Source organism: Hibiscus syriacus, unplaced genomic scaffold (genome assembly GCF_006381635.1).
Source record: "Hibiscus syriacus cultivar Baekdansim isolate YM2019G1 unplaced genomic scaffold, ASM638163v2 tig00013960_pilon, whole genome shotgun sequence".
Taxonomy (NCBI): domain Eukaryota; kingdom Viridiplantae; phylum Streptophyta; class Magnoliopsida; order Malvales; family Malvaceae; genus Hibiscus; species Hibiscus syriacus.
In genome coordinates, this window is record NW_024062312.1 from 266,766 (window position 1) to 281,369 (window position 14,604).

The 14,604-nt window shown below is 38.7% G+C and overlaps 2 pseudogenes; both read left to right on the forward strand.

Annotated features, from left to right (window-relative positions):
• Positions 1-5,869: 5,869 nt before the first annotated feature.
• Positions 5,870-8,748, forward strand: LOC120206641 (annotated as a pseudogene).
• Positions 8,749-9,556: 808 nt separating this feature from the next.
• Positions 9,557-11,656, forward strand: LOC120206638 (annotated as a pseudogene).
• The last annotated feature ends 2,948 nt before the right edge of the window (positions 11,657-14,604 follow it).

Genomic DNA, 14,604 nt, shown 5'->3' on the forward strand with positions numbered 1-14,604 from the left:
CCAGATGCATCACAATTTACCTCGAACACTTTGTCAAAATCTGGAAGTGCCAAAACTGGAGCCTCGATCATCTTCTACTTGACCAGTTGAAAATTGGCCTCTGCCTCCTCAGACCACTGGAAATCACGCCCCTTGAGGCACTCTGTGATAGGGGCGATCAGAGTACTGAAATTTCTAATGAATCGACGGTAAAAAGACGCCAAGCCATGGAAACTTCGGATGTCATGTAAGGTTCTTGGTCTGGGCCACTCCAAGACTGCATCTATCTTTGACTGATCTGCATGAACACCATCAGTAGACACAACAAAACCAAGAAAAGTCACATAAGTAGTGAAGAAAGAACACTTCTTTTGATTGACAAACAAGCACTCCTTTTTCAGCATCTCAAAAACAGCACGGAGGTGATCGAAGTGTGAAGTCCATGTCGGACTATAAACGAGGATATCATCGAAGTAAACTACAACAAATTTCCCCATAAAAGGCCGCAAGACCTGATGCATAAATCTCATGAATATACTGGGCGCATTGGATAACCCAAAAGGCATGACCATCCACTCATACAACCCTTGTGGCGTTTTAAACGCCGTCTTCCACTCATCTCCAGGCCTTATTCTGATTTGGTGGTAACCGCTCTTAAGGTCAATTTTTGAGAAGATCTTAGAACCAGATAGCTGATCCAACATATCATCTAGACGGGGAATTGGAAACCGGTACTTCACTGTAATTCTGTTGATCGCTCGGCTGTCAACACACATACGCCAAGAACCATCTTTCTTTGGCACTAACAGAGCAGGGACTGCACATGGGCTCATACTCTCTCGGATATAGCCCCTCTCCAACAACTCTTCCACATGTCGCTGCAACTCTTCGGCCTCCTTGGGACTGAGGCGATATGCTGGTCGATTTGGCAAACTTGACCCAGGAACAAGGTCAATTTGATGCTGAATATCCTTCATAGGTGGTAGTCCAGGAGGAAGATCCTCTGGCATCAAGTTAAAGAATTCTGCTAGCAACCGCTGCATCTCTACTGGTAAATCTGTATCCACGTCTACTGCATTGTTCTCGCAAGGTAGCAAGGCATAGACCACGTCGCCATGCTCAATCTCATCTAAAAACCTGGACATAGAAAGCAGATTAGTATTATGGGTTACTGGGGTAGGAGTAAGTCCTTCCCGCCGGGGTGCCAACACAATCTTTTTTCCCTTGATGCTAAGGGAATATGTATTCTTCCGTCCATCATGAATGACACTGCGATCATACTGCCAAGGTCGACCCAACAATATATGACACGCATCCATAGACACAACATCAGTAAGTCCTTCCCGCCGGGGTGCCAACACAATCTTTTTTCCCTTGATGCTAAGGGAATATGTATTCTTCCGTCCATCATGAATGACACTGCGATCATACTGCCAAGGTCGACCCAACAATATATGACACGCATCCATAGACACAACATCACACCAGGCATTATCAAAATATTTTCTACCAATTGAAAAAGACACGAGGCATCGCCTATCAACTGTTACCTCACTGTCTTTATTTAGCCATGACAACTTGTATGGCTTAGGATGACGGTCCGTCTTCAACTGCAATTTCTGGACAACCTCCTCGGACACTACATTCTCACAACTGCCGCTATCAATGATCATTTTGCAGACTTTATCTGCAACTGTGCAAGTCGTGTGGAAAATATTGGTTCTCAACCAATCGTCCCCTGAATCGCCCTTGGGGGTAAGTAGACTCTTGCGAACGACCAGAGTCTCATGACCATCTCCATACAGCACATCATCAGTCTCATCATCGTCATACATGGGTTCGCCAATCTCCTCAGTCTCGTCTTCCACGTTTTCCTCAATCAACAAATTTTTGCCCTTTTGACTAGCAGGCTTCCTGCAATCAGTCGCCCTATGCCCTGTTCACCACAACGAAAACATCTAATAGTAGGGTTAGAATTACCCTGCGGTGGCTGCTGAGCAGGACGGGACTCTTGAGGGCGAACTGGTCGACTGTTGTGATCGCTCCTGATCACTGGTCTCCTCTTTTGCTGTTTTTCAACAGCAAGTGCACGCTGGTATGCTTCCGAAACACTCCACAATGAATGAAGGCTGAGGATATCTTGCAAGGGCTGGCGTAAACCCCCCAAATATCGCGCCACCATCTGCTCCTCCGTCTCAGATAAATCGTTCCGGGCGACCAATTGGTAAAACTCCTCCGTGTAATCATCGACTGATCGCGCGCCCTGCCTCAACGCATGAAGTCGCTGAAATAAGGTTTGCGTGTAGCCGAAGGGAAGGAAGTGGCCCTTCATCTTCTTTTTCATCTTCTCCCAATCAGTGATCTTGGCTTTGCCCTGTCTTTCTCGTGAACGTCGTAACTGTTCCCACCACGCAGATGCTCTGCCCTTGAGTTTGATGGCGATCAGTTTCACTTTCACACGATCGGGGACTTCCTTATATTCAAAAATACGCTCCACTTCATTAATCCAATCCACGAATCCCTCGGCCTGTAATGTACCAGAAAACTCAGGGAGATCGACCCGAAAACCGAGGTCTCCATGACGCTCCTCCCGACCACGGTGCTCCCGGAATCCTGCGCCCCGGAATCCTGCGCGATTGTGATATGGGTTTTCGAAAGTGGAATTGGTATCGTGATCAGAGGCATCACGATCCTCTAAATCCTGCGCCGCCAGGCGCTGGGTTAATTTTGCGACTTGCCTCTGCAAATCCGCAATCATCACATCATGAACGCAGCGATCACGGCGTTGGGCTTCCTCATTCGGAACCTGCTCACGACGACCACGACCACGACCTCCAGCCATTGAAACTGGTGAAATTTCCTAAGAAGATGTTGAAGCTCTGATACCAACTGACGCCAGACAGAATAGTGATTATCCTGTAGGCTAGCTCCGACAGACGATTCCCAAGAGAAAATTCGCCCAAAAACCAGAGAAAAAGTCTCTAGGGTTTAATAAAATATTATAAAATTAAAACTATCAAAAAGCAGTCCACAAGCCGGACTGTTATAGCAAAAAAATCGTCTTTATTCGAATTTTGCCAAAAATAGCAAAATCCCGAAAATCACTCTAAATTGAAATTCGAAATAAAATAAGCAATCTCCCAAAAATCCGGCCTAAATCGGATTTAAATTGACTTCCTAATTAACAATCGAAATATTACCATAAATAGTAAAAAATAACTAAATCTAGTGATTCGGAGGGGAAAACGGCAGAATTTGAGGTTGAAAAAAAGGCCACATAGAGCGTAGCTCATGTGGAGAGCGTGTGCGTCGAAAAGAGCTTTCCGGATTGGGGTCTTATGCGCGATTCTGACACCTGTAGCCAAAGTTATGGCCAAAAGACTGAAACATACTCAAAACGACCCCAATGAGGAACATGTCACAATCAATTCCCGCCTTTGCGCTGATCTGCCAACTCATGGTATCTCAGCGCCATCAACGTGCAATCTGACAGCTCAGCATCATCTGTCTCGGATCCCCCTGCATCAAGATGTCACTTGGATCGTGAGGGGCTTAGGGTCTGATGCCATCAGGTAGCCCTCCAAAAAATTGTGAGTCCTTAGGAGGTTGAAATGTTGCTATTGCAAGAATCCAAGAAAGCAAGTCTGGTTGAGCTTGAGTAGGCAGTTCAAAATTTCTGGTATGTCGATATATTCGATTTTTTGGTTTTTCCTATAGGAAGGTGTTCTGAGGGTATGAAACTAGTGTGGGATAAAACTATATGAAACTAGTGTGGGATAAAACTATCTTCTTGGTTGATTTCATTTTTCGTGAAAGACAAATGGCTCCAAAAGAGCTTGAGTAGCCCATTTAGTTTTGTCGGGTTGGTAGTCGCGAGTTGCAGGGGTCGTTATATTCAGTATTGATGGTGTGATGAGTGAGGATCGTGTAGGCTGTGGTGGGGTCCTTCATTCTAACAAGGCGTAATTAAAGCAGTTTTTTTCTTCAAAAATTATCCAATTTGATGCCATTGATTATGTAAAATTGCCTGTTGTCCATTGTTAGTGTTTGCGGAAGCTAGGTGGGTGGGAATAGACATTTTGGTGGTGATAAATTGGATCGAGAACCGGCTTCTTTGCCTGTGAAAGTTATGACCAACCTGATTGAAATTTGATTCTTTGTCAAAACATTTTGGAAACTTAATTCTCGCTTTTAGAAATAAATTACAGCAGATGTCTCCTTGGATGGCGGAGGATGGCTTGTAGAGACCAACAATGTTTAAAGCTTGGTGGTTGCGATGATGTTGTATATCAGTCAGCTAGTCTTGGAGGTAGCTCTCTCGTCTGTGTGTATTCTGTATTGTGGTAGGATTGTTTTATTGTCAGGGTGATGCGTGAGATGCTTATCTTTTGGTAGAAGAGTCTGTTCTGACAAGCGGGTGTAACTTTAGTGTCGAGGCTGCTGTTTGAATCAGTTATGCCATTTGAAAATCTACCTGAATAGACTGTTTCTATGGAATACTAAGAATAGTGTGGTTGAATTCAATTGCGACAGTGCTATGGAGTTTTAGCTAGCTCGAAATGTCAGGGTTTCTTAGGAGAAATTACTTACTATGAAGGACATTGTATCTTAGACTCTTAGTCTAACTTGTAATCTCTGTTTTGGTTGAGAGATTTAAAAGACGTTCTAGTAGTTAATGTCAATGAATGGCGGGCTGTCCTAGATGTTGTCCTAGAAATTCTGAGTGGATTCGTCCTTGATTTAGTTATGTTAACTTTTATGTTGATGGAGCGGCTAAAGAGGGGTGCGTAGAGTGTGGAGATGTCCTCCGAAGTGTCTCGGATGCAATATGATCCTTTCTCTCATGACTTGTTTGGGTTATTTTTCTGTCCATGCGAAGTTTATTTCCATCAAAATGGTAATGGAAATGTTTTTGAGTTCTCGTGTGCAAGTGTGCTTGCTGTCAAGCCTGTGCTCTTGATCTGTGGTTGGGCAGTGTAGTTGTGGCTGCTGTAATTTCTGGCAGCTTGTCACCAGTTTTGTTTTTCGTTGTATTACAATTAGGTTTTATGTTTGTTATCAGTAGTAGTAGTAGGAGTGTTTTTGTTCGGATTGAGTTTACTCTCTTCCCCCATTTAGAACAGCCGTAACAAGTTTGTTCATGATGGACGACTGCAAGAGAACACAGAGGTTGTTATCATGGCCTGGTATCTATGTTCCAAATTTCTTGAAGCTGCGGACGCACAACCAAAAGTCCAATTATTACGTCCTGAAGTGAAATCGACCCCCGACTTCCATCATTAAAATCAACGTGGTTGGAACATATAGTTTAGTCAACAACGACGCAGCTTTTGGAGTGGTAGCCAGGGACAACAATGGCCTTGTGGTTGGAGGAATGAGTAAATCGACCCCCCCGGTTCATTGCGGAATCAGTCGAAGTCGAAACATTCACCCAGGGGTTAAAATTTACCGTCGAGAATAGTTGGAACAATACGATCATTGAAAGCGATGCAATCTCCATTATCAATAGGCTCGTCAATGTTAACAAGGACGCCTGCACAATCAAATTGTTACTAAAGAGATTCTAACCTCTAACAGTCAACTTAAGGTGTTTTATATCAACCGTAAGGCTAATAAGGTTGCTCAATCTCTCGCTCAGTGGGCTTTGACGAATCTCAATTCTTATTAGTTCTTTTATGATGAGACTGATTGTATTGTAATTCACGATACAACCAGTATATAATGAATTTCCAAAAAAATAAACGCTTTCCTTGAATATATTATTTAATATGTTATAATAATAAAAAATATTATTTACGTGATATTTTTGGATTAAAAAAAATCATAAATGAATGCATTTTGAAGGATAAAGAAAAAGGTAAAAAAAAAAAGCCAAACCCGTTATTTACCTTCACTGCGTCCTGCTTCCTGCTTCCAAACACAATCAAATTACGTTACTTGATTTTCTCCAAACCCCTTCAATTCATTTGGTATCGCCATGGGTCTGCTTAAATTCCCTTCAATTCATTTGGGTATTTCTCAGAATCCACCAACATGCGCTGCTTGTGCTTGACTCTGTCATTCCCATAGCCTTAGCCTCTCTGCCTTTCCTATACAAGTACATACGTATTTGTTTATGGCTTTTAGGTGTTCTGCTCCAATTTCTCACGTCCCATCTCCCCTTTCTTCTTCGTTTCAGTTCCGGGTATTTACTTTCTTCACTTTCCCCCCATGTATAACACTGCGAATATAGCCAAGAATTTACTGGGTTTGAAATGATAAAAAAAATAATGTGTGATTCATAGTGTTTGTGTTGCATTTTAGTAGATATTCTGACCTGGAAAGTCTTGAACTTATTTTTAGCCTTAAAAATGAAGGGAAAAAAAGGGATTCTGTCTAATTGCTGATATAAAATCTCTGTGAATGTAATTTTTTAATACAATTAGCTCAATATATGCTTGCATTATCTGTCTGAGGCTTTCTATTGAAATTAAGAAATATATGTTTTTTTTCAATTAATTTTGTTAAATTTGAAATCCTGCAATTCCATTTTACAGTTCCATTTTAGGGTTGTTGAACTTGTTCAAATAAATCTCTTAGTTGAAAAGTCCATTGTTGTTTTCCTCCTTCGGTATCTTGTGTTTTGCTATCCAGAAAAGTTTGTTAGGAAGACCTTATAATGACCAGCGAGGAAGGACCGAGCAGCCCGGAAATGCTAAAGGTAGTTTCTGTAACTAATTTCAGAACAAATTAGTATCTCTGAAATTTTCCCTCAAGGAGTGTGGTTTTGTTTGAACTTTGAAGTGCTTTTGTTTCATATTGTAAACTGCCCAAAATCCAGCCATATTCGTCCCCTATGTTTAGTTGACTATAGCTTTAGTTTCAGATTGTCCCCCATTTTAAAGTTTAGAATAGAAATACAATCAGGTCGTATTAGTAATGATTTTGAAAATTGACTCCTGCAATCAGTTATTACTTTTTGTCACTTCTTACTTGTAGTGCTGAAGTCTAAAGGGTTTCGAAGGAGACAAAATGTGCTTCTTGCTATTTTCAAGGACCAATCTCAGTACAATGGGATCAAACCTGTTGATTCAGAACTGCTACAAGACGATCCTGATCCTGAAGAGATAACCCCGGTTGGCTTACCATCTATTCATTTTGGGGGAAGTGATGGAAGGCCAGCTTTTATGTCGTTTTATAATCGCCCATACAAAAGAGACACTGAAGTCATTTCTAATGTGCAGAGGAATCAGAACAGCTTGCTATGGTTTATTGGTCCCGCCGTCCTTGTGGCATCATTCATTTTACCCTCACTTTATTTACGTAAAATATATCAATCATATTTGAGGACTCCCTACTAACAGGTGAGTGCAATATCATGTGTGGAGACTTCTGCTTTCATTTTTTGCTCCTCCTCTTGTTCTGGACTTACATTTGATATTAAGCCACTTAGGCAACCAAATGGACAAAATGAAACATGCCATTATATTCAAGGTAGCTTTTTAAGAACACTGATAGTTTGGTGAGAGCAATGGAGCTATTTGAAACTCGGTGGCTCTCTTGTTGACCAATGGCAGTTAATCTGTTAGTTGAAGCGCAATTTGATGTGGTAAACTGACATTAAGATCATAGACTAGGCACAAGAATTGAAAATAAACAAAACTTGATGCTATGATGTTTTATAGATGTATGTGTAGATGATATGTTAAACTTGAATACTGGTTCTCCTTGTTTTCCTGTTGTACAGAGGTAAAGCTAATCCTTTTCTAAATAGCATGCTCCTCTCTGCTACAGATTTTCTCATATTGTTCTTCACGGAAGCACTTTTCTATTGTGGTGTTGCCGTTTTTCTTCTGCTAATTGATCGTCTAAGGAGACCTACTGGGCCAAACTCTGCAGCAGAAACGTTGGCCCCTCACTTGGGTCAGCGTATCTCTTCTGTTGCTACTCTTGTGCTTAGTCTCATAATTCCCATGGTGACAATGGGTCTAGTATGGCCTTGGACTGGTCCCGCGGCATCCGCTACTCTAGCTCCATACCTGGTTGGTATTGTTGTACAGTTTGCCTTTGAGCAGTATGCTAGATATAAGAAGTCACCTTCTTGGCCTGTCATCCCGATAACCTTTCAAGTAAGGGCCGTTCTGACTTAATTTATGACCCCCTTTCTTCGAGTATTGTTGTTAAAGGGAGATGAGTTATTGTCCTTATAAATATGTTTCGGATGTTATTAATCTTAGTCGACATCTCTTGCGCTATAACAGGTTTACAGATTGCATCAACTGAATAGAGCTGCTCAACTAGTGACAGCCCTGTCGTACACAGTGAGAGGTGCGGAAATGACTACATACAACTTGGCAATAAACAACTCACTGGGAACACTTTTGAACGTCCTCCAGTGCCTTGGGGTTATCTGCATTTGGTCACTCTCGAGTTTCCTCATGAGGTTCTACTCTTCCACCAGGACGACATAGCGCGGCGGATTGCATTTCGTGTTAGGGTCGGTGAAACTGTAGGTACATGTTATTTTTTTCAGAAGACTGCATTCGATCTGGCATATTTTGGTTACAGTCTGCAGCAGATTCAGATTCGGGACGGAAAGGAATTCGAAATCACCATGATTGAAGCATATTGAAAAGGTTACTTTGGGGTACCTTGGAACACAGGTTTTCCATGGTGAGGAGAGCAAAAGCAGTTAAGGTTTCTATGCTGCTTTTTTCTCGGTTGAGTTTGCCAGGACCTAACTCTGTATTTTGATGATTGAACTTGGGAGATTGTGTTGATATCATCCGTTTTATTTAGGATTTGGTTTTTTTATTGTTTAGATTAAGATTTTTTAAATAGTATATAGTGATTATAAAGTAGTATTTATTTTAAATCTTTTTAAATTATTGACATTGTGCACTCACCCTGATACAGTTGCTTAAACTCGTATATTTTAGAAAAAAAAACAACTCTTTTTACAATTGAAACAAACTTAATGAATCCGTAAAAATATTCAAGTTAATATTTAATGGTTATGATCTCATAAATATGTATGATATTAAATTGATATGTTCATAGAGTGTAAATTTTACATAATTTATGTATTATATATTTATTTAATAAAAATATAAAGTACACTAATGATTTTTCGATTATAGAGTATTATTTTGTTGAGTTCCTTACTATTAAAGTTACAAAACAGTTTTTCGACTATACGATGTTGTTTTATTGAGTTTACGGACTATTAAAAGTTACAAATTATCACATATCTATTTATATATTTCAAATTCGTCATTTTTCTTTAAAAATATGTAATAATTGAGATATGGTAAAATTATATTTTAAATACCTAATAGCCCCGATATTACTTTCAAACACAAATTTAACGACATAATGTTTTAAACACTTATTCGATGACATGATGTAAACAAAGATTCAACTCACAAAATATAACTCAAAAAATATATTAATAATTAAAAATTATTTCGTAACTTTATAATCGAAGGATTCAACGAAAGCATCCTCCAATAGTTTGAATAGCTTACCAAATTAAAATTTATATTTATTCTCAAATATGAGCATTTTTATCGAAGGGAAGAAGCAGGCAGCTGATGTGTAGGTGTAGTACTTGCAGATTCTGAAATTGGTGGTGAGTTCTTCTGGGCTACGGGCGCCGCCGTTGCTCCTTCATCGCTATTCCATCTGGTAATCTCCCTTTCTGTTCTTCCCAATATTTTAATTTCATCGACCACTTCTTTCGATTCCAGTTTTCCCCATTTTCAACCCACAAATGAGAAGAATTCGTCTCGCATATCTTTTCCCGGCTCTCAAAACCCCAAGCTCCTTTCTGCCTAATTGCAAACACAACCCCCAAATTCATGCGAATTTAATCTCTTCAGCACGAACCCCCATTAACCCACACTTCATTCCCCCCTCGTTTTGCTCCAATGTGACAACAGCGTTTGATTCCCGTCTCACCGATGTGGCCAAACTGTATGCGACATTAATGGACAACTCCAATGCCTATGATAACTTGGAGAAATCGCTTGACCAACTCCGTCTCCAGTTAACCACTCCTTTGGTTCTTGAGCTTTTACAGAGGCTTTCTCTTGAGGAGAAGCTAGCTTTCAGGTTTTTTACATGGGCTGCCAATCAACAAGATTATGCTCACCAGCCCAAGCTTATAATCTAATGATTGATATTTTGTCCAGTACAAAGTATAAGATTAAACAGTTTCGAACTATCTGTGATATGCTTGATTACATGAAGAGGTCTAACAGAAACTCCGTCCCTACCGAAGTTTTGCTCGACATTTTGAGACGATATACCGAAAAGCATTTGACCCATCTTCACAAATTCGCTAAGAAGAAGCGGATACGAGTGAAGACGCAGCCGGAGATTAATGCCTTTAACTTGTTGTTGGATGCTTTGTGTAAATGTAGTTTGGTTGAGGATGCTGAGGTTCTGTTTAGGAGAATGAAAGGGAGGGTAGACCGGATGCAAATTCGTACAATGTATTGTTTTTCGGTTGGTGTAGAGCTAGGAATCCCAAGAGAGGGATGAGGGTTCTTGAAGAAATGATCCAGTTGGGCCATTCGCCTGATAGCTTTACTTACATTACTGCTATTGATACCTTTTGCAAAGCGGGAATGGTGACGGAGGCAGCTGAACTTTTCGAGTTTATGAGAACAAAAGGGTCGACCATGTCTTCTCCCACTGCAAAAACTTATGCAATCATGATCGTGGCTTTAATGCATAACAACAGAATGGACGAATGCTTTGAGCTTATTAGTCAAATGCTAAGTAGTGGTTGCCTACCCGATGTCTCAACATTCAAAGAAATGATAGAAGGGATGTTGTCGGCAGGGAAGATTGAAGAAGCTTACAAGTTCTTGGAAGAGATGGGAAACAAAGGTTACCCACCTGATATAGTTACTACAATTGTTTCCTCAAGGTCCTTTGTGATAATCAAAAGTGTGATGAAGCTTTGAGGCTATATCAAAGAATGATGGATGCGAGTTGTATGCCTAGTGTGCAAACCTATAATGTTGATTTCGATGTTCTTTCTGACGGGTGATATTGATGGGGTATTTGAGACTTGGCAAGAGATGGATAAGAGGGGAGTGCTCAAGACATAGACACATATTGCATCATGATAGATGGCCTTTCAGCTGCAATAAACTGGAAGATGCTGTTCTATTTTGGAAGATGTTGTAAACAAGGGTTTGAAATTGCCGTACCCGAAGTTTGACTCATTTCTGATGCAGCTGTCAGCTATCGGTAATCTCCAAGCTATCCACAAACTTTCTGAACATATGAGGAAGTTTTACAATCCTGCTATGGCAAGACGTTTTGCCTTGAATCAGAAGCGGAAGAGTCTGAGTTTAAGAGGGAAGTAAGGACATATAAAAGTATTTTCAGAAGCTTTACTTTCATCGTACAGAAATGGGATGTGAGATTTGTACCTGCTCGCTGGTTAACTCTTTTGAAAGTTTGGAATGCGGAGCAGCAAGGATTTCATAGGATAAAATAGTGGGAGGATCGGTTGGCTCGAAATTTAGCATGGATATCATGAAGAGCTTCAAGCAAGCTCTGACCTTGGACTAGTGTGATTCACATGTATACCTGTTTTCATTGTTTATACTAGTGTTAGTGCCCCCATAAATTTCTATACGGAGTTGGATCTGCTGCATGGAGTGAAGTTCTGTATTCGATCGTGTTTATTGTTTTCTAATTCAGTCGAGGAACAAACACATCACAGAGGAAGCTCAACTGCGTTTTACAATGCAAGTCAAAATGCAAACTTTTCTTTTTCCTCTTTCATGTTTAAATCTAGTTAATCTCATTCAATATCGGCTGATGCGGTCTACTGTTTTCGTTATAGTAATAAATTTGTGTTAGCTTTATGACAGAGAATCTCAGTAATTGTTTCAACTTTGATGCCGGAAATCTTTGATCTCAGTAATAGAAGAGTTCCCTTAACGCTCTCCTTGAAACTCTCTAATTCAGATTATCCACGAACACTGTCCATTCCTCGTCTTGTGTTTAATTGGATACGATTTATATCAGTCCGACTAAAATTTAATTTATTTTGAGTTTTGAATTTTAAATCAAGTTTAAGTCGTAATATTCGGATCCATATGAAGTCTCATGTCGGTTCAGATAATCAGATTCTAATTAAACTGGTCATATTTAAATGAATCTATATAATTTTTCTAAATAGAACCTTTGGATTGGTCTAAGTAATTAAGGAAATTTTGGTATCCCTTAATGATCCGTTCGAGCAGTATAATCTGCACAGGTGTGTGAGTTTAGATCTATATTTTTTTTATAAAATGAATAAATAAATGAATAATACGAAAAAATCGGAATGTACGAAAATTTGAGAAAAAAGTCGGGCTTTTATGGTTTCAATAGTGATTGAATTGCTTTGAACAAGTTAAGTGTTTGACTTCATTTATGATTCTCCCATTAAATTATACGCATTTTCTCAGTGTTATTAGATCAATAATATTTTTTTTCATCGCTATTACAATAAATTTAAATGAAAAGTATTTAAATTTAATATTTTTTATGAGAATTACGATAATATATTATGATTTATATAATTACTATAATATAATAAATATTTGCCTTTTTAATCACCATAAATAAATAAATATTAGACTTAATATTATCATATGTGTAATGTAGTATCATAATTAGTATAATACATTAAAATGAAACTCAGATGAAAAAATTGTTAAAATTTAATGACTTTTGAAGAAGTTATAATGTATGTAGTAATTATTTCAATATATTAAATCTACAACTTTATGTTATGATATCATTAATATATCTTTGTAATTACAACGATATATTAAAAGGAAATTCAAAAGAGAAATATATTTAATAATTACATTAATTTATAACTGATTATAACAGTATATTATCATTTATAAAATATTGTAATAATTATTATAATATATATTTGATTTGTAATAGATAAGTACGATAACATATTGCTTTACTTTCTTATCTTTGGTTAATAAAGAGTGATATCATTAATTTTGGTATTGATTGTTTTCGTCAATATTTTTTTTTACTTTCTTTAGTTGCTTTTCTTATACCTTATTTTCTTCTTTTTTTTTTTTAATTTTTAATAATTCTATTTTTATCATGCGTTTTCTTTTTGAGAAAATAACATCAGTGACCAAAAATACCTTATAATATACGATTTTAACCAACTTTTTTTGGATTTGCCAAAATGACCAACTAAATCGCAACGCGATCGATAATTCGCAACGCGATCTCCGGTATCGCAAATCAGTTTCCAGATTCGCAACGCGAACTTCGACTATCGCATTACGATTTACATATTCGCATTGCGATAGTCCAAGTTCGCGTTGCGATAGTCGAAGTTCGCTTTGCGATTTATTCCAAATTCGTTGCGATTTATTCCAAATTCGTTGCGATTTATTCCAAATGAGTTGCGATAGTCTAAGTTCGCGTTGCGATTTATTCCAAGTTCGTTGCGATAGTCGAAGTTCGCGTTGCGATTTATTCCAAATTCGTTACGATAGTCCAAGTTCGTTGTGATAGTCAAAGTTCGCGTTGCGATTTATTCCAAATTCGTTGCGATAGTCCAAAATCGCAACGACGGTATTGCATTTGTTTCTTAAGAATTTTCTCTAAAAAGATAGTATTCGCGCGGACGTGTCGAAGACACGTATTACCACGACCACGAGACGAGACGGGACGGCGGCGGCGGTGACGCGCGAGAGTCCCCCTTGTTCTTTATCACTCAACAAGGAAGTGGGAAAGCCAAGCCTTAAATACCATTCCCAATAGTGTTTCCAATACTATGTGGGATTGAGCATTACCAACACTTGTTCTCAATACTATGTGGGATTGAGCCTTAAATAGTGATATTATTTTTGAATGTTTTGCTTAAAATTGCAATAATCGCGATTGATTGTAGATTGACTTTTAATTATGACATATTTAATCGTATAATACTAATGCAATTGGTTGTTGATTCAATTGTTTTAAGGTGCATGATTGTTAATTGTTTCCTGAATAATCGCATTGTATTGGAAACAAGTGTTGGTAATGCTCAATCCCACATAGTATTGGAAACACTATTGAGAATGGTATTTAAGGCTTGGCTTTCTCACTTCCTTGTTGAGTGATAGAGAACAAGGGGGACTCTCGCGCGCCGCCGCCATGGTCGTGGTCGTGGTAATACGTGTATTCGACACGTCCGCGCGAATACTATCTTTTTAGAGAAAATTCTTAAAAAAACAAATACAATACCACCAGTCGTTGCGATTTTGGACTATCGCAACGAAGTTCGCGTTTCGAATCTGGAAACTGATTTGCGATACCGGAGATCGCGTTGCGAATTATCGATCGTATTGCGATTTAGTTGGTCATTTTGGCAAATCCAAAAAAAGTTGGTTAAAATCGTATATTATAAGGTATTTTTTGTCACTGAGGTTATTTTTTCTTTCTTTTTTTATGACACGGATTTATGTTTTGGACTATTTATTTTTCTCAAGATTGGATTTGACATCGTTGTGACTAATCAAGATGGTACTCATTTGTTATCCCGTTGATTTTTCTTATTTCGGATTCTCGAATTAGGTTTTGATATGTAGCATGCATTCGTAGATAGTTTTTTTT